A 17,357-nucleotide genomic window follows, 5' to 3' on the forward strand; every position below is an offset into this window, starting at 1 on the left:
TTGGAAATCTTTCATATCAGTACATAGATCAGTATTCATTTTTTAAATAGCTGGATAGCATTCCATTGTGCATATGCAGTTATATATTTGAAGAGTTCTCTATTGATGGGCATAGTCTTGGCAATCTTTGCTAGCATAAAGGATGTAGCAATGGATAATCTTGTACTCGTATTATTTCACACTTGTGTTGGTACACCTGTAGGATAAATTTCGGAAATGGAATCTTTAGGTCAAAGACTATGTACATATTTGTAATTTGGGGAGGCATTGCCAAGTTATCCTCTATGGAAGTTATAAAACTTTGATTTTTGCTACTCTGACACGTGGAAAACGCTACTTTATATCTGTATTTGCTTTACAGTTAGGGGAGCTTGAATATTTTTTTCATGTGCCTGAGGGGTATTGCGGTTTGTTTTTCTGTGAACCATCTCTTCATATCTTTTGAGATGATCTTTTCTTTCAATGAATTTTTTAAAATTTATTTATTTTTAATTGAAGGATAATTGCTTTACAATATTGTGTTGGTTTCTGCCATACATCAACATGAATCAGCCATAACATAGTCTTTTCTTATTAGTTTATAAAAGGTAGAGTCTGTTCTAGTAACAGATGGATGGATCGTCATGTCCTGACCAATGACCTTGACGCCAGCATCAACACACTCGGTACCTGTCTATAGATTTATTAACCTAGGTTTGGGATCTTGGCTTCGCTACCTGCTACGTGACCTTGGACGAGTTGCTTAACCTCTTTGGGCTTCACTGTCTTTAAGTATGGGACACGGTCTGGCTTATCAACATGGCGCAGAACCGTACCTTTAAACCCAGGGAGGGAGTCGGCTTGGACATATGAGTCGACAAAGTATTGGACACGTTTCTCCGCGGAGAAATCTCGCTTAGGCACAGAGGCCCGCACGTAGCAACCGAAACGGAGGAATCCCGGAGAGGCGCCAGAGAAAGTGGGGTCTGACTCCTTAAAGCCCGAGGTCTCGCTTGAGAGGGAGAGAGACGCAAGCCCGGCTGTGATCAAGAAATAAAGATCGAGCAAAGGGAAAGCCACTTTCCTCGGTAAGACTCGCCCTCTGAGCCGTCCCTTCTGCTCCCAGGCGCTCTCCGGAATCAGGCCTAGCGTGGGTGCGGCGCGGCCCGGCCGGGGGCCAGGGTGTGAGGAAGAAGGCGGCGGCGGCCGCGGCGGCGGCGGCGGCAGGGAGGGTGGGCCCCGCGGTCACGTGAGCCCGGCCAGCTGTTAGCTGGGGGCGGTGGCCCGGAGCTTTGGGAGTCTGGGGAGGGGGAAGCGCCCGACGGCCGCCTGCGACGCTGCAGCTGCAGCCCCCGACGTCGCCACTGTAATCGCCGCAGCACGCGCACGCTCGCCGGCCGCGCATCGGCACCGCAGAGCAGAGCCCAGAGCCCGGAGCCCGCCGCCCCCCAGGTGAGCCGTGCAGGGCACCCCCGGGAGCGCAGAGCGTCTGCAGCCGCTTCCCCCGGCGGGTTTCACCCTGATCCGCCATCCCTGTCCCCCCTGTGCCTCTGGTCGCCTCCGGCTGCCTCTCCAGACCCGCGGGTGGCGCTACCTGGGGCAGAATCCCGCGGATGCTGGCTGGGGGTCTCTAGGGGATCACTAGACAGGGGGGCCTCAGTCCGGGGTTGGGGTGGGGGAAGGTGATTTGGGCTGCAGATTGCGAGGGCGCAGGAGAGGGATGCCCCACCCCAGGGCGCGAGCACTGCAGCCTGGTTGGAACCTGCCCCTGCCCTCCACACCCCAACCTCATCCTCCCCCCCATCCTCCTCCACCGCCCCTCACCCCCGCCCCCGCAACTTCTTTTTAACTCTTCTCGCTCGCCCAGGCCGCTTTTCCTGTGTTTCCGTTGCCTGCTATCCCAGTTGCTGGCCCGCTGGGGTGTGTACCCCGTGCCACCCCCGCCCTCGCCACCCCCTCGCTCCGGGGGATTCCGGCTCGCACTGGCGCATCACTGGTGGCCGAGCGAGCCTGTCACCTTCTCGGTAGGTAACGCACCTGCCGTACCGGCGGGTTCGCGCGAACATGGCTGCCGGGCCGGCCCGCTGCCCTGGGCCCGGCTCTGCCCCGCTTACACCGGTCTGTGGTCGCCGAATCGTGACCAGAGGACTACCATCCCGCTAAGGGCAAACGTGTCAGCTATTGCTGGAGTCTATCCGGGCCGAAGGACTTGTCACAACACCCCACCCCACCCTCAAGCCACACCCAGCGAGGTTCTTGGGGACGGGGGATGTGTGGGCAAGTTAACGCGGTGGCTCTGGGGCACTTAGTGATCAAAGGCACTCGTATTTCTGAGATGCTTATCCACTTCAGCTTGCCTTTGCGCCCTCAGTTCGCTGGTCTGTCGGATCGCGGATTATTGGGCGACATTTCTCCTGAGGTCTGAAACGAGTGGGAGGGACGCAAAGCGGGAGGGACGCTTGAACTTTAGAGAAATTGACGAGAACTAAGATTTAGGGGTTAAATTTGCCCATTAAACTCAGACGCATGTAAGGAAACAGTCATTTGCTGTGGCTCCACACTGTCTTGGTAGGGCTCTGTTAACTAATACTGTCTTTCCGGATTTGCTGTTTAATTCTCGCTTGCAAGTGTCTTGAATTATGCTTATGTCTAGCTCCCCGGTGGTGTATGTGTGTGAGTGTGTGTCCCGGTGCCTACTGTGTTCCAGGCCTGATTAGAAGATGCATCCGTTGCAGAGGAAACCTCTATTAATTCAAAATGGCAGCATGAAAAATCAGGCCTGGCGGAATCAGCACAGACCACAGTTAACATCAGCTGCCCCCTGACTTAAGCTTTGGTGGGGGTGGGGAGAGGGTCTACCGGAACGAGAGCTCTCCTGGGTATGGCTACAGCCAGCCCTAAAGGGTAGGACGTGATTCTTGGAGCAGGCTAGATTTTACAGTGCTGCAAGGTTTGGGGGAGGTTATGTGGGAAATGTGGGAAGCTGTAATTTTCCTTATTTATCAAAAGCTGGTGCAAAGACCTGATTAAAACTGTGATTTTTATCTGGCTGCTGATAGCTGTTTGATAACTTCTGTGTTGTTTTGTACCTACAAGTGGCTCTTAAAAGAGATGAATGTCTAGTGTAAACATCATCTAAGAACAGTACATGGAACAAATACCAGGTTCTTAGAGCAAGTTTTATTGGAAGTGATGATTTGACATCATGACCAAGCACTCAGGCACCAGAGAATGATACATTCTTGAAAAGTGACTCATTTGAGATTTTAAATAAAACAGCCTTTCTTTCCCATTTCACTCCTGTGCTGCCAGCCATCTTCTCCTTTTGCAAGCAGGAGATGCATGAGGAGGCAAGTGTTTCTGGGATAATGGGATAGAGAGAGATTAGTGCAAAGGTCAGGAATGGCAAGCTGGAAGCAGCCTGAGAAAGGGCTGTGCTGTCAACCTTCTCTTCATAGCCGGTGAGGCTGAACCCAGCAGGGTGAATGGACTGCTCCCAAGGTCATATAGCTGGTTGGCAGCTGGCAGTGAGAACTGAAATCCAGGTGTCAGAACTCCCCATTTTAGGATTCCACATGCCACCTTCCAAAGCCTAGGAGAAAAGGGCAAACGTATCATTGTTAGAATGGCAAACACTTCATGAAACCAAACATAAATTTAAAAATCTATAGGTATTTAAAGTAACTGCTCACACCTTAGTGTCCTAACTTAAGTCCATTTAACTTCTTAAGTTGTGTCCACCTCATGTTCCCATTTTCCAAGGACTAGACTGTTTCTGTATTTAAACACCAAAACCATAATTTTATGGTTTTTATATTTATGTCAAAATCTTTGAGGTGAGAAGTGCATTCTTTGATTAAAAAATCAATTGCTTTATGTTGCTTCTTTTTTTTTTTGTTAAGAAGCCAAAGTGGGGCATATAATAGCTTCTGAATATATCCAACTTTAAATAATTAGTAAATAACAAACCTATTTTAAAATAAGTTTGAAGCAGCACTGAAGACAGCAGCTTTTTCTCTAATTTGAATTTGAGTTCTCAGAGTCATATACCAGTGACCCTAGTTCTACTAAAGCAGAACTAGAAATTGTGCATGGTATTTTTGCAGAGGTGTTGAGAGTATGGGAAATATTTCTTCTGGGCATACTGTAACTTCAACCCAGTGCTCTGCAGAAGGAGAAGGTGGGTGGGCTGCATGCAACTGGGAGAATAATTTATAGTGGTGAAACATAGGAACTAAGTATGAACTGAGACAAGTGCTAACGCCACATGTGTGCGCCTGCTCAGCCACTCAGTCGTGTCTCTTTGTGAGTTCATGGATAGTTGCCCACCAGGCTCATCTGTCCATGGGGTTTCCCAAGCAAGAATACTGGAGCGGGTTGCCATTTCCTTCAGGGGATCTTCCTGACCCCTAGGGATCAAACCCCACTCTCCTGTGTTGGCAGGTAAATTGTTGACCACTGCACCACCTGAGAAGCCCGAGGCCACACGTGCCATTAAAACAATAACTTGCGTTAGAGCATGAATGTGAAGATTCATTCATTGAAATTCTCCCTATATGTTAAAGATACTTACAGTCACAAGTTTTAAAAATACATAAACACATGCAATCTGTGTTTGTTGGAGGACAATAAAAGATACAGGTAAGCCAAAGTTATTTTTAAAACACCACCCATGATCCCTTTATCCAGCAATAATCATCATTGTAAAGGTTTGGGACGATTTTCATTGGCGTGAGAGTCTAGGTTTGTGCTGTTCAATAGCCACTAGCCACAGGCCACATGTGGCTACTGATTACTTGAATTGTGATATTACAATTGTGTGTTAGTCTGAATTGTGATGTATTGTAAATGTAAAATTTACACCAGATTTAAAACATTTATAGGAAAAGAAGATTTTAAAATAGTCTATTAGTTATTTTTGTTAAAGTATTGTTGATTTATAGTATTATATTAGTTTTAGGTATACAACATAGTGATTCAATATTTTTGTAGATTAGACTCCATTTTAAGTTATTATGAAATATTGGTTATGTTCCTTGTGTTATACAATATATCCTTGTAATTTATTTTTAATACATAGTAGTTTGTGCCTCTTGACCCCCATATCCCTATCTGGTCCCTCCTTCCTTCCCTCTCCCCACTGATAACCGTTAGCTTGTTCTCTGTATCTGTGAGTCTCTTTCTGTTTTGTTATACTGATTTGTTTTATTTTTAAAATTCTCATGTAAGTGTAAACATACAATATCTGCCTTTCTCTAACTTATTTCACAAAGCAGATTACTGTCTAGGCTCATCCATATTGCTGCACATGACAAGGACAAATACAGCTTATTAATGATTTTATGTTGATTATGCAGGCATACCTTGGTGATTGTGCGAGTTGGGTTCCAGACCACTGCAGTAAAGCAAGTATCAAAATAAAACAAGTCACATGAATTTTTTGGTTTCCCAGGGCCTATAAAACTTAGGTTTATCATGTAGTCTAATAAGTGTACAATAGCATTATGTCTAAAAAATGTATATGCCTTAATTTAAAAATACTTGATTGCTAAAAAATGCTGACATCATCTGAGCCTTCTGTGAGTTATCTTTATATTAAATCAAAGAGCGCTGGTCACAGATAACCATAACAAATATAACAATAATGAAAAATCTTGAAATATTGTGAGAATCACCAAAATGTGACACAGAAAGTGAGCAGATGCTGTTGGGAAAACACTATCTATAGTCTTGGTGCACTCAGGATTGCCACAAATCTACAGTTTGTAAAAAACACAATTGTCTGTGAAGTGCAGTAAAAGTACAATTAAATGAGGTATGTCTGTATTTTGAATTAATATTTTGGATATATTTGATTTAAACAAAATACATTGTTAAAAGTAATTTCATCAATTTCTCTTTACTTTTTAAAATGCAGCTCTTGGAAAACATAAAATTACGTATGTGATTCACCTGTCTTGCACTGTATTTCTTTTGGGCTGTGTTGGTCTAGGTCATTACCAGAAAGTGAAGGTTGGTTGAAGTGTATGGTACTGTTCAGAGTTGGATGTGGATAGTGAGAGCAGTTTGAACAGACACTGGAGGGGAGGAGATGGGATGAGTGGGAAGGACTCACGTGATGTACGTGTCAATCACACCCACCTGTCCTATTCCCTCCAGAAACTTCCAGCATCCTTAGGGCCTCTACCAGTGTGGAATGGTGATGAACTGAAACAGGTGGGTGACTAGAATGGGAGGAAGTTGGAGGTCTCCCAGCTTGAGCCTTTTCGGTAACAGAAAGAGCTTGAGATGGTTAACATTCCCTTCTCCTTCTGTTTTTAATGGTTATGTGTTTAACCTGAATCTCCCAGTGCTTAATCTACTCCCTAAAGTGAGCTAGGTGTTCTTGAAGGGTTCCATGAGCATTGCTGATCATTGTCTTAAGTTGTGCTACTGCCCTTCTCCTCTTGGTGGTTTACATGAGCGCCTCTTCTAGATGATATAGACCTTGAGGAAATGATTTTAGCTCCATTTTCCTCTTAGGTTGCACACAGTGCTTGTACATGCTTAGGGGGTCAAAGTACATGTTAGTAATTCATATCACTTCTTAAAAGTCCTAGTTAAAATCATACAGTGATCACTGCTATATTTAAAATGGATAACCAACAAGGACCTATTGTATAGCACATGGAACTCTACTCCATGTTATGTGTCAGCCTGGATGGGAGGAGGTTTGGGGGGAGAATGAATACATGTATATGTATGACTGAGTCCCTTTGCCATTTATCTGAAACTATCACAGTTTATTAATTGGCTATACCCTAATATAAAATTAAAAAAAATCATACAGTGATCAAAGGCTCATCTGAATATCTTTTTCTCCTCTCAAAGTAAAACCTTAGTGTATTTTAAAATTGCACTTAGCAGTGCTTAGTGACCTAAAATAATTAAATGAGATGTCTTAAAATGTCCTTTCTTGAGCCCTGAAGTAATCAGATTTTTAAAAATAATTAAAAATCCAATAAAGCAATGCATGCATGCATGCCTAGTCACTTCAGTCGTGTCCGACTCTTTGCAATTCAGTGGACTGTAGCCTGCCAGGCTCCTCTGTCCATTGGATTCTCCAGGCAAAAATTCTGGAGTGGGTTGCCATGTCCTACTCCAGGGGATCTTCCTGACCCAGGCCCAGGGATCAAATCTGAGTCTCTTATGTCTCCTGCATTGGTAGGCAGGTTCTTTATCACTAGCACTGCCTGGGAAGACCAATAAAGCAATGTGAGCTTGCTATAAAGATATTTAAAATGACATAAGTGGATAAAATGGGAAGTTTCTATCTCTATAGCCCATGCTTAGTCCCACTTGCAACGCTAAGGATTAATATTAATCCTTCTAGGTCCTTCTTTTTTCTTCCTACTTTCCTCCTTTCCTCTCTCCCTTCCTTCTATCTATAGTATATATTTATTTTTGCATAAATGGGTATTTACATTCACATGTATATGTATTTACACACACACACTAATATGTTCATATATATGCATGTAGGTTCCTTTTTGGTAATAAAATGGGATAAATTCCCTGATGGTTTTTAACACAGCAAGTGGCTCTAGCATTAATGGGCACTTACAAAGTGGTTTGTTTTTTTTTGGCCCTGCCAAGTGGCATGAGGAATCTTAGTTGGATCTTAGTTCCCAGACCAGGATCAAACCCATAGCCTCTGCATTGGGAGCTTGGAATCTTAACCACTGGATTGACAGAGAAGTTGCTACAAAGTAGTTTTCAAATCCATTTTGCTAGACATAAAGTAACCCTGTGGTTTCATACTAGCAAGATTTAAATTTCTTCTGTAGGAAATGAATGTATACCTGATATGTTTTATAGGGACAGAGTGTATACCACTGTTTTAAGAGTGAATGGGAAGTTTATTTAAATCCCAGTTTACAGCATTAACAGATACATAACAAATCATACTAATGGGAAAAGATCAGAATAGACAATAGACTATTTATTTGGGTGAGGAAAACAGATGGTGGGAATAGGAAGGTCATCATTTGTAGCAACCTTGCCAAATTAGTGATCACAATGGCAGCAATGTCAGAAATGAGAACAGAAGGAAATACAAGAAACTTAGATGTGACTTGTTCAATAGCCCCCAGTTTTTCCCACAGGGAATGCTTTTGGAAGCTAAACATATACCTGTATATTTAAAAAACAGTCTTTTTCATGTATCTCCATAATCATTACATTCCCAGAACCCTGATCTTTAAGACCAAACCTTCCCTGAATGTTCTTCTATTCCAGATACTCTGCGTTTAACATCTCATTTAATCCCCATAACAGTATGTGGTAGACATCATGGCCATGTTTTATAGATGAAGAACTTAGTGGTTGGATGAGCTGCACTTGGAATCTGAGTCTATCTGATTCTTTTTTATTAATAAAAAACCATAATGTATTCTCTTATTCCGACTATACAGGTCTAATGTATACTATTCACATGATACAAGTCATTTATTTTCTTTGTATCATTATAAAAAATAGAAAACTGCCTTTCAACCTGCCATATATTGGAAAATATCTTCCTTATCAAGGCTGAACTTGATCAGACTGTATTTTTCTAACTTGAATGAAAAACAAATACTGCTTATGCTGCTTATATACTTTTTTCCCCATTAAAAAAAAATCATTTGTTTTATCTATGAGAAATGGATGCCATTCAACTAATTCTTTCTCTTCCCCTCACTCTAAAGTTCCTAAGAGCTCTTTCAAAAGTGATACTCATGCAGCCTGAATTTTCTATAAAGTGGTTCCATATTTTAAATACACCTGAGTGATGAACAGATCACTGTGTATGGTAGAGTTTTTGAAGGTAGGCCTTGAATTCAAGTGTGTCCCAACATTGAATGGACACAGAATAAGTCATAAGTCATATATATTGTATCTTTAGCATTATTTTTAGATTGTTTTAGATGATCAGGATTTTATTACCAGTGAGTACATACAGGTGGTTTAGTCCTAAGTTGTATCTGACTCTTGGATCCCATGGACTGTAGCCAGCTAGGCTCCTCTGTCCATGGGATTTTCCAGGCAGCAATACTGGAGTGGTTTGACATTTCCCTCCCCAGGGGATCTTCCCAGCCCAGGGCTTGAACCCCTGTCTCTTGCACTGCAGGCCAATTCTTTACCAACTGTGCTACCCGAGAAGTCATACAGATGCATTTAAAATGTTATTGAATTCATAGCATATATTTCCCAACCAACTACAATCACTGTTACGTGGGGTGTCTGAAATTTTTTTGATGTTTAAAAGTTGGGAAACCTATTAGAATATTTTGCATTATAGAGAAATTCTGGAGTGATTTGAAGAATAGTGATTTGACTATAGGAAACTCTGTTTCCTTAGTGGCTGTCACCTGAATCATTCATTAAGTCGAAGATTTTGCTTTATTCATATTTCTCATTGTCAGCATATCTTGAAAATGAGGCAAAATCAGATGTGGCCAGAAGATAAAATGAATTCATTTGCCATAACTGAGCTGTGGTGTTTGTCCTTAATCCCTGGGTCTCTGCCTTATTGAAAGGCCATATTTATTAACTGCTGTATATTGGGAAAATAAGTTATTTCTACTTCAGCTGTTCCTTTTCTTTTTTTAAAGTATTTTCATTACAATTCAGATTTTCATGTGGGAAATTTGAAAGTGCCTGAATATAGGTTAAGAAATTGTGATTTTACAGCCCAGGAATATTATCACACTTTTTGTTGCGTTTCATTACAGTCTTTTTGCATCAACTACCTATATAATATACATAATTTGAATGATACTGCTTGTTCTTGTGTATTTATATATTTGCCAGTCTTTTATGATATGTCAAGATAGTAAGTTATTTATCGTGTTTGTTTTGCTTTTTTATTCTTGTGATCATCTAAGTGGCTGTATTTGGGAGGTGATGCACCAGCAGTAGTCCATTAAATTATCAGGGGTTATGGTGAAGTTGAGTCATTGTTAATTACCTGGAATTTTGATTTCACAAATTCGAAATAGACACTCTTCATTTCCTCTTGCTAATCACCTAAATTGAAGTAATTTTGAAATGGAATAGCAAATCATCATTTCACTCATGAAAGAAAAAGCATCCAAAGGATATTTCTTAGCAGGTCCTACTGATTTAGAAATATTCAGCTACCTGAAATAATATCTAGGTTTTTTTTTTCTGGCTTAAATTCTTTCTATCCAGTGCAGAGAAGTCATGATCCTTACTAAAGGATTTACTTTGCATCTATGTTAAAATGAAGAATGCATTTTTTTAAAAGACATTTTTAAAGATTTGAGTTATTTTATTTCTTTAAAGTAGTGCAGAATCCCAAACATTTAAATAACAACTAACAAATCTTCCTGATTATCATGTAGAGTGATTAGTCTGATTTCCCAGTTTTTAAGTCAAAGACTGAGAAAACACAACCTCCTACATCTTTGTCATACTTCTCTCAAGTTAACCAGGGATGTGTTTCACCCACCTTGGTCTTTAAGGCAAAGAGTATTGCTGCTGATGCTGTTGCTGATTTCAGTAATATTCAATTAAAATTAAATGGTTTCCTTAAAAATAAAACTGAGAAGCAAAGTGGCAGACAGTTGTTGGCCCTTGAAGCTGGTTAACACCTTAAAGGGGTTTATTGTATTCTTTTCTTGTTTGTATATATTGAAAGTTTCTACACTCAAAAAAAAAAAAAAAAACCCACCAAGAAAATAAAGCCAGACAGAAAAAATGAATCATACTTTTGAGAAGCAAAGAAGTTTAATAACCTATAAGAATAGATATTCCACACCAGTCTGAGCTGATGCATCAGAATCATCTGGGCATTTGTTAAAAATATACTCTCTGAATTCAACTCAGACCCACTGAATCAGAATCTCCAAGGAGAGGGTGTTCAGGAATCTGCTCCTCAGACCATTTCCATGTGTGGTCCAGTGTGAATCCCGTTGATTCAACCACAGCTTGGGAGCACCATGTCAGAATCAGATTTTCCTGTTCTTTCTCTCATTGAAGATGAAATATAGATAGATACCCTTTCCCCTTCATTTGCTCAACAAACATTTGTCCAGGTCTTATCATGTGCCAGCCTGTGTACTAGGTTCCTGGGGAAATAAGGAATTATGTAAATGTCCTTGCCCTCATAGGGCTCATAGTCCAAAGAGATATAGCAAGATAGAGGGAAACAGGGGCTCTCCTCTTCTCCCAGTGCACTAATATACCGAGGCAAACTGAAATCCCTCTCCATCCTCCCTACCTCCAGTTATCCTTACTCAAAGAGATATCTGAGCCCCTGAAAAACTTACAAGTTGATTAGTCCAGCACATGGACAGAGGAGCCTGGCAGGCTATAGTCCATGGGGTTGCGAAGAATTGGACACAACTGAGCACACACATACAGAGCTATTTCTAACCTTAAAAGAATTTTAAACATCATGTGCATTACTTTTTAAGTAAAGAGAATAGGTGTTTTGTTTTTTTTTTTTTTCTGCCTTGCTGCACCTAGTTCCCTGACTGGCATTTGAACCCAGGGCCCTTGGCATTAAAATCACAGTCCTAACCACTGGAACACTGGGGAATGTCCCCTAACTGTCATAAAATTTTTGTACAGATTGTTTAAGTCAGGGTCTAAATAAGTCCCACTCATTGCAATCGGCTGGTACATCTCTTAAGTAACTTTGTCTCTTCATCTTTTTTTTCTTGCAGTTTTTGTTGAAGAAATCAGATTTGTCCTATAGAGTTTCTCATAGCCTGGATTTTGCTGATTTCATCCCCATAGTTGTCCTTTGTATTCTCTATAAACTGATGCTTCAATCTAGAGGCTCCATCACTCCAGTCTGATCCTCTAAGCACATTTTAGTTACACATTGGAATATGAGTGTGTCTGATGAGCCAGGTGCAAACCTTCAGTGAGAGGATGAAGGAACATAGTAGGGATTGTTGGAAAAGTGGTAAACTCCTGACCAGTGACTAGTAGGAGGGAGGAAAAGGAACATTTATTGAGCATCCACTGTATACAACCACAGGACGGTATACTTTCCATTTGATCTCAGGTATATATGAGTGCCCAACCTAGATAGCATATTCAAAAGCAGAGACATTACTTTGCCAACAAAGGATCGTCTAGTCAAGGCTATGGTTTTCCCTGTGGTCATGTATGGATGTGAGAGTTGGACTGTGAAGAAGGCTGAGTGCCGAAGAATTGATGCTTTTGAACTGTGGTGTTGGAGAAGACTCTTGAGAATCCCTTGGACTGCAAGGAGATCCAACCAGTCCATTCTGAAGGACATCAGCCCTGGGATTTCTTTGGAAGGAATGATGCTAAAGCTGAAACTCCAGTACTTTGGCCACCTCATGCGAAGAGTTGACTCATTGGAAAAGACTCTGATGCTGGGGGGATTGGGGGCAAGAGGAGAAGGGGACGACAGAGGATGAGATGGCTGGATGGCATCACTGACTCGATGGACGTGAGTCTGAGTGAACTCCAGGAGTTGGTGATGGACAGGGAAGCCTGGCGTGCTGCGATTCATGGGGTCGCAAAGAGTCAGACACGACTGAGCGACTGATCTGGTCTGATCTGATCTGATATGAGTGCTATGTTGTATATGACATATGTGAAAATATGTCTTATTTTCACATGGGGCAACTCTGGCTCAGAGAGAGTTCATTAACCTGCCTATTTCCCATGGTTCGAAGGTAGAGTCAGGACACGAACAAGGGTCTCTGTCTGTAAAGTGTGTCCTTCTCTTGCCACTGTGCATATGGGACTACAAGGCTAAGTAAGTAGTGTAAATGAGCACAGTTGACCTGACAATGAGAAAAGAAAGAACCAAAAAGAGCAGTAGTGCAAGGCGGGGACCATGGGTGACACTTCCATTGGCCTCAGTATCGGGGTGGAGGGGACTGTGGCAGGAACCCTTCCCAGCTCCAATCTTGCTGACATGCAAGAGTGTGGACCCAGTGTTGCCAGATCTTTTGAGTTTTCAGGAGATGCTAAATATCTGAATTTCTATGGAAAATCTCTAGATTTGCCAATGTTAGCTGCCAATTCAGGTTAAAGACATACAAACTCACCGTATAGGCCAATGCTCTGAAAGAAGTGCAAGTGAAAGTTTTACTCGCTCAGTTGTGTCCAACTCTTTGCGACCCCATGGACTGTAACCCACCAGGCTCCTCTGTCCATGGAATTCTCCAGGAAAGAATATTGGAGTGGGTTGCCATCTCCTTCTCCAGGGGATCTTCTCAACCCAGGGATCAAACCTGGGTCTCCTGCATTGCAAGCAGATTCTTTACTGTCTGAGCCACCAAGGAAGCCACCAGTTTAGGCCAGTGCTGTGGACCAAACCAAATAAATGCACAACCTGCCACCCTTAAACCAGCCCATGCTGCTCAGAAATGTGACAGTGAATGAGTGGCATTGAACTCTATAGGAATCAGCTGTCAGAGGTAGGTGTTGCCCTTGGACTTAGGGAAAGGGAATAGTGACCAGCTCTTAAAAGACATTAAGTGACAATGGAGCACATCTTCAAAAGGTAAAAGAGCACTAGACACCGTAAGGAAAAAGCCAAGTTTCTAAAGTCTGGTTTGTTCAGATCAGATCTTGACAAAGGAATGACCTTCATCACGTACCTTTTCTCACCCTCACGGTGATGTGTCCTTACTGTGTCCCAGATGGCATTCTGAGCGCTTTTTGTTTGAGCTCATTTGAACCTCACCATAACCCTGTTGTTATCTCTGTTACAGAACGGTGACACAGGGTTGAGATTTGAACTCAGATTGCTTCCAAAACCTGCCTACTCACTCAATACCCTATGTGGTCTTCCATTAGATAATTCCTCCTTAAAGACACTGAATATTAGAAGCTGGAAATCACTGGCTGTCTAGTCCTAAAGCTTTGTGCTCTGCTGTCTTGAGCTTTCAATAAGACACTTAATAGCATCTTTTTTATTTATCAGGCAGAAATTGATGAGTCTGATGTATGTACCTTCCATCAACTGGTGTTTTCATCTCAATTCAGTTGGATAATTCCTTTTCCAAACACCGTATTTATTCCTTACTATCTCAATAGCAGATAAAAGATAGGAAAGGAAATTTATGAGTGAGTATCATTTGTCCTGTTTTCAATTCAGCAGGAATGTCAATGATTTAAAAAATGAATTTATCAATAAATAATAGAATACATTCTTCTTTGCTTTTCTGAAAGAAGGTAATTAATGTACATGGACTTTAAACTTACCCAATCTGCTCAGTAAAGCTGGGAGCTTGGAAAGTAAGGACATTCGGCTTTCATTTCTTTGTGCAAGTAAAGATCCTTTGTCACAGTTATTTGCAAGACAGCTAATAAACCTATAGCTTATACAGACAGTCATTTTCTTCCTCTCAGGCAATTCAAGGCTTTCTTATTACTGGGTACGGTGACCGATGAGGGCCACTGTAGCTTTTTTGAGATAAAAGGGGCAGGGTAGTTTGGCATTCAGATGAAGAAAACCCCTCCTTGGCTTGGAACATTCATGCCCTTCAATAACTACTCACTGAACTTGAGGACAAAGACCTTCTTTCCCATGCAGCTACCTCCTTCCTTGTCTAGACATTCTGTAAGCGGTCTCCTAGTTACAGAGGCGCAGCACTCCAGCCCCCTAAGCCTGTACCCAGCCTCCCGTCACCAGTCAGAGGGGGGATGTTGGGCGACGCAGCTCTGATGCTGTGAGCTCAGGGACTCTGCAGTTGTAATTCCCAAGAGGAAGTCGTGAATCCTGAAAAGATTTTGATGGTTAGAAACTGATCTTAGAAATACTTTCCCACAACTGATGGCACCATATCTAAAGCTGCCCAGGCCACTACTGTAGCCTTGAGCCACCTGTGGATATTTGATTTTTAAAAAATGTTTAATATGATAAAAAGTACACATAAGATTTACTATCTTAACCATTTTAAGTGTACAGTTTAATTGTGCTAAGAATATTTGTATTATTGTGCAACCAATCCCCATAGGTTTTTCACCCTGCATAACTGACTCCGTGTATCCATTAAACAACTGTCCATCCTTCTCCCTATCCTGACGCTCCCTGGTCCAGCCCCTGGTAACCACCATTCTAATTCTGCCTCTATGAATTTCACTACTCTAGCTAACTCATATAAGTGAAATACAGCATTTGCATTTTTATGACTGGCTTATTCTATTTGGAATAAAGTACAGATAAACGCACTTTGAAATATTCTTAACAAATACTTCCTAGGAAATGCCTGTCAGTTTAATTGTCTACAAGGGTTAAATTAGAGAGTTTCATTAATTGGAGCCGTTAGTTTTCCTGGCAAGAATCCCAGTTGGTATTTACCACAAAGAAGCCTATTCAGTAGACCTGCCCTCTAAGCCTGTTGCTTTTAAAGATTTTTGCTTGAAACCCGTAGTAAAGAAATGTTGTATTGTAGCCCAGTGCCTACACTTGTGTGTATCTTTGAATGTAAAGTTTCTTGCGCCAACGCTTAGCCTTCCTATGTGAGATGCACATGTTCTTTTCTAAAAAATGTTGATCTTGTCCACTAGGTTGATTCCATAACCCACAAAATGACCACAACATGCTGTTCAGGAAACACTGCTTCAGACATTCCTGGGTTCAGTTTTAGGTCTGTAGTATAATCCTGTATCCCCATCCCCACTTCTGGATCCTCATGACTCAGAGATTGCTTCAGAATTGTGCCTCAAAGTGAGCAAGTTAAGAAAAAAAGCCATCAGTCATCTCTTTATTTCTTGAGTAAGCTTTGTTCATTGATTCTGATGCTGGTTTAAGTAGAGTGTAGTTATAGAAAACCCATTATTGAATAATTATTCTGTTTTCTAAAGCTGATTATAAATGATGAAAAAAAAAACTACGCAATAGATTTCTGTATTAGCATGTATGATTCGGAGTTAATTAAATTTTATTTTATTTTTCTTCAGAGAGGAGATTATGATTTCTCATAATGCTAGATAAGATAGAGGGAAAGGAGAGAAATTGTAAAGTCAGTCTTTTGTTTCATACATGAATGATTTAACAGTTTATAAAAATACTGTAAACAGAGACTTCAAAATACATATTTATACAGTATATAGAAGAGTTAACATCTCAGATTTTTTTTAGTGGAATATCTGGTATGTTAGCCAAGAGTATGACAGATAATGGGAACAAAATTGAGATCCCTTGAATCAGTTTCAAAAGAATTTCATCTCAGGGTCAGCAGAAAATTGACTTTCTGATTGGCTAGTTTTTCTTTTCCTGTTTAAGGAGGCGACTGTAGGAGGCCTGCCCGCTATTTGTATAAAAAATAGTAATGCAAATTTGTGTACTCTTTGAGTAATTCTGAATTGGGCAGACTGTAAAGGAAAAAAAAGAAAACAAAATACCAGAGAATAACTATAATACTGAATAAATAATTTGTCCTAACTATAACTCAAATAAGAATTTGCCAGTTTTGAAATTTCTTGTTTTTGGCCTTGCTACCCAGCTTGAGAGATCTTAGTTCCCTTACCAGGGTTGGTAACCAGGCCCCTTGCTTGGAAGCACAGTGTCTTAACCACTAGACTGCTGGGGATGTCCCCAGTTTTAAAATTGTAGATGTTGGGACACAGAAATAGAGCCAAATTTTTAATTTGAAATTAAATTCCTAAATTGGCAATACTCCCAGGTTTAATTTTTTTTAATCTTTTTTGTGTAATTAAATAAATATAAGTACTTGTAGGAAAATCAAAACAAAAGAAAATATAGAAAAACAAAGCATTTAGTGGTCAGGCTACTACTTCTGGTTTTTTTTTATGCATATTTTCACATAGTTAAGATAATTTACTTTGGATCCCCCCTCCACTTCCCCACACCATTTTTCCATTCAATTAAAAACGGTTCACAAACATTTTAACGGTTTTATGGTGTTCCACCATATAGACGTAGCATAAAATTTTAGCCACTTCTCTGATGCTGGACAGTTAAGTTTGGGCCAGTTTTTCACCTGTATAAATACTGCTGTAATGCACTCTTTTGTGCATAAATCTTACCCATATTCCTGATCATTTCCTTGGAGTGTGTATATGTGTATTAGTTGCTCAATCATGCCCAACTCTTTGTGACCCCATGGATTGTAGCCCTCCAGGCTCCTCTATCCATGGAATTCTCCAAGCAAGGGTATTGGAGTGGGTTGCCAGTTCCTTCTCCAGGGGATTTTCCCAATCCAGGGACAGAACCTGGTTCTCCCACACTGCAGGCAGATCCTTTACAGTCTGAGCCACCTGGGAAGCCCTTCCTTAGAGTAGACACTTAGGAAAGGAATTACCTTCCATCTGCTGCACTGTCTCCTCCCTAATGTAGCAACCTCTTTGAAAAGTTGTCTGTGCACCGGTTCCAT

General features: G+C 41.2%; 1 protein-coding gene across 3 annotated transcripts in view; it reads left to right on the forward strand.

The window, feature by feature from the left end:
• Positions 1 to 897: 897 nt before the first annotated feature.
• SCRN1 (secernin 1) overlaps positions 898 to 17,357 on the forward strand; it is a 66,164-nt gene continuing 49,704 nt past the window's right edge. The window contains exon 1 of one of the 3 annotated variants that reach the window (XM_061414249.1): positions 898 to 1,067. The gene's annotated coding sequence lies outside the window, so the exon portion shown is untranslated. Of the gene's footprint in view, positions 1,068 to 1,241; positions 1,432 to 1,846; positions 2,004 to 17,357 lie in introns of those variants that run through there. The other 2 variants (XM_061414248.1, XM_061414250.1) reach the window with 2 other exon arrangements.

This window comes from Bos javanicus, chromosome 4, assembly GCF_032452875.1.
Source record: "Bos javanicus breed banteng chromosome 4, ARS-OSU_banteng_1.0, whole genome shotgun sequence".
Lineage (NCBI taxonomy): Eukaryota > Metazoa > Chordata > Mammalia > Artiodactyla > Bovidae > Bos > Bos javanicus.